Source organism: Arabidopsis lyrata (genome assembly GCF_000004255.2).
Source record: "Arabidopsis lyrata subsp. lyrata unplaced genomic scaffold ARALYscaffold_3, whole genome shotgun sequence".
Lineage (NCBI taxonomy): Eukaryota > Viridiplantae > Streptophyta > Magnoliopsida > Brassicales > Brassicaceae > Arabidopsis > Arabidopsis lyrata.
Genome location: NW_003302553.1, coordinates 63,451 through 67,340, shown reverse-complemented (window position 1 = coordinate 67,340; position 3,890 = coordinate 63,451). Strand labels below are relative to the sequence as shown.

The window sequence follows — 3,890 nt, the reverse complement described above, 5'->3', positions numbered from 1 at the left end:
CATCAATTGATTTGGTTAGGACCAGAGCCATCAATTGTTTTGGTTAGGTCCAGAGCAATCATGTCAATAATGTGAACTTACATAATTTACAACTACACGGCTCCGTGGGAAGGTGGTAGTGATAGAATCTTCTATGCTGAATTCCCGCAGAGGTTTGAAGGTATTGGACCCAAATGATCGTTATGCAAACAACAACACCCCGTCCCTCTTTGATGCTAGTATCAAGTTTGCAAGTCATAAATAAAAAAGGAAAGAGCCATCATAAAGGCGGGAAGGAAGATATAGTGTGTATTTGGTGGTACCCCCCTCCTGTTGCAGAGCCCATCTTGTTTAGAGTGTTTGTGTTTTGTTATGTTCTTCTGTTGATCTCCAAGGATGCAAAACAATTAATCCCATCAGCTAAAAGATTTCTTTGATTCAAAATAGCCCCCCACCACATGAGACATCATCATTTGTTTTTTCGTATCTTCAGCACATAACATATTCCTTTTTTGTGATATTATGTATTGGAAACATCCATTTAGTTTCCCAAAAAACATGGCAATTTTTTTTTGGAACAAATCTCCATAAATTGCAGACAAAGATAAAGCCGGAAACAAGAAAATGTTGCAGATAAAACCTAAAAAAAAGAAAGAACAATAGAAAAACTCTTCTTCTCCTTCTAAGTTGGTCACAACAAAACCTCTTCTTCATAGCCTCTTAAAGTGGCTTTCAACTTGTCTTGATCTCATTTCTGATTGCTCCTTGAATCATCTTAACGATCAAATACTGAAAAGTAGAAGTAAGGATTACACTTGTTAACCAAATTCGAACAAGACAGTACCTAGATCAAACTATGTTTCTTTCTTACCTGAGCGCCGATGATAAGAGGGATGAGTTTCTTTCCTTTATCATCAGAGTAAGATCCATCTACCATCTTCTTGTCTACATGAATTGCTTTCCTTTGGTTTGTTGCTACATCAATTATCGCCTTAACCAAGTTCGGGATCCACGCTTCACCATTCGGAAGAGCCTAAACCAAGAGCAGGTAAGCAACTTTAAAGAGTCAGTCTCTCTCCAAGTTGGATCAAATCAGAGATTCGAAAACACAAACCTTTTAGTCCTTATCGTTCTTGCTGCATCTTCCGCTGTTCTCTGCAAAGACTACCGCGATTGCAAAATCGTACAAACCGGTAGAAGAATGAAACAGATTCTTGCTACAATGAACCAAACATACATTGGTAAAACTATTTTAGGAGACTTAGGTACATTTATAAATAACCAGCACGGATAGTTTTGAGGAGAGAATCAGATCTCTTGGAGGAAAAAGTTTCGTAGGAAAGTTCATCGGGAGGGGAAAACTGAGCATTAGTCAGAACAAGCAAGGTTTTGCACCATATCTCCTTTCCAAAGGTTTGGGTGATTGCCTTGACAACTTGCTTATCTAGCTCATCGACTCTATACACATCCAAACGATCAACATAGAGCAAGACATGTATGGTTCTGTTCACAAGAAACCTGTCCAAAATCCGAGAAAACACATAATTAAAAATTTCAACAAAAACCCACAAGTAAACATTTAAACCACATATTTACTTCAGCCTATATGCAACAAGTAGATCTAATCATATCAATGAAGAGCTTGTGAAACAAAATGTCATCTAAGAGACTAAGACAATGAACGAAGAGAGAATGGAAAAAGAGTAGCTACAGACCCTTTGATTAACTCGAGGGCTTGGTGATTGACATAGCCAGCTTCCACAAGTCCAGGGACGTCAATAATGTTGATAGTGAACCCTCCCATTGTCCTTGAAACCATCACTGGTCTCAATCCTTCAGCCTACAAAATCAACAAAACAGAACCATCAATATCTTGAAATGACTAAACTTTCTTAATCCAAATTAAAAAAAAAAATCAAGTTCAAGCTTTAGGGAAACTAAATTACTATCGCCGAGATCTTTGGCGACACCGAGCCTGGAGAGCTGCTTCTGGTTGTAGTTGAGGGAGCTTTTGATGACAGGAGAGATGCTGCCGAACAAGTAACCGATGCCAGCGCAAGACTGAATCCACATGGCCGCAACAAACACTAACCATCTATTGTTTATGAACGATTTCACTCTTTCTCGCGTCGTCCTCGCCATTTTTCTTTCAGATGCTGCCTTTTTTTTTTTTTTTTTGTCAACCTTTTAATTTTGTCTGTTGACGATGATACATATTAAAGATTCCTTCTTAATCTTTCACAAGACTTATATGTAAGTTAATCAGGTTTTACTATTTCTTAAAAAAAATGTTTTAGTATAGTAAGCTGTAATAAGTAGACAAAACATAAAAGGATATATTTCCCATTATACTAGTATTTTATTCAAAACATTTTTACAGGTCTTAATTAGAAAGTTGAATTTAAATCGGATAACTAAAAAAAATTAGTATACTAGCCGACAAAGAAAAACAAAAAACAAATTGATTATACTAGCCGACAAAAAAGGAAAAATTAACACTGTTATAAAAAAATGTAAAAAAAAAAAAAAAAAAAGGATTCAACTTGGCCTTGTCCACCCCGTTGGTCTCGCTAATTCTTAATTAATTATTATAATTCTTAAAGAAAATCTCACTCAGTTGATCACCACCAATGTTTACTAATTACTAGTAGTAGCTTTTTTATTAACACATTTTTCTAACAACAATATATTCACCTGAAATCTATACAAGAAACAATATTTGATTCAAAATGTCAACTTATAGGAGAATTTGGGGGAGTCCTTTTCTGTATGTTTCTTTTTAATGAATTAATTTAGATATTTTCAGAATAGAGAGAACAAAAATGTCTTGCAACACAGGTTGCGTTTGCTCGACGATACAAAATAAATCCCATATACAGCAAAACCTCTATAAATTAATAATGTTGGGACTATGATAATTTATTAATTTATAGAGAGTTTTTTAAAATTTTAAAAACTTGTTCAAAAAAATATGAGAGAAAATAATTTGATCTAAATAAAAGTAATGTTTTGGATGTAATAACTTTGGTTGTTTTATACTTAAATATTTAATACTAGGATCGGACCCGCGGTACACCGCGGGAGAATATTGGTTTACATACGTTGATTTTAATATTGTGCGTGTTTTAAGTAGAGCGAATCGTGTAGTGTACTTATAAATATTCATAATAACGAATTGTAGAGAAAATATTAAATTTTTTATAATTAAACCAATCATATTAATTATGATTACAAAATGGAATTTTATGTTTTAGAATTCTAAAATTAGACGATTCATAGGAATTAGAGCAGTCAAAAACCATGGGTCATGCCCAAATCATCTCACTATGGGGCAGATTTGGGAAAATATATTAAACCCGTAAATAAACGGGCCACATGGATTGATTCACAGCGGATCATAGGTTTTAATCGGTTTTCGTCCGAGGGTTGGCGGATCAGCCCGCATGTTAGTATTTATTGATAAAATATAATTTATTCAACATTTGGTAATTTAAAAAACTTTTAATAAATGAAATTATACTATTTATAAATATAATGATATATAAAATTATTTTCTCTAAATTTGTTTTATTTATTTATTATAGTAGTATTTTAAATTTTTGCTACTTTAAAATTATTTAAACAAAATTCACGGACAACCCTGCAAATCAGCATACATTCGCGGGACAGGTTTGTGTTTCATATATGCTACCCGCGGGTCGTGGGTTAGTTGTGATAAATTTTCTAGAAATCTTTTGAAGCAAGTAAGATATCTTTCAATTAATGATAATTACCTAAAATAAGCAAAATTAATGACAAAAACGTTGATTGTTATGGAATTAGTTCCAAAAATATATGAACAAATATATTATACGTAATTAATGTATAGTGACCTAGACAGTGTTTATAATCTGATTGCTTGGTTATCGTGC

The 3,890-nt window shown here is 33.5% G+C and overlaps 1 pseudogene; it reads right to left on the bottom strand.

Moving 5' to 3' along the window:
• Positions 1-544: 544 nt before the first annotated feature.
• LOC9318226 overlaps positions 545-3,890 on the bottom strand; it is a 6,816-nt pseudogene continuing 3,470 nt past the window's right edge.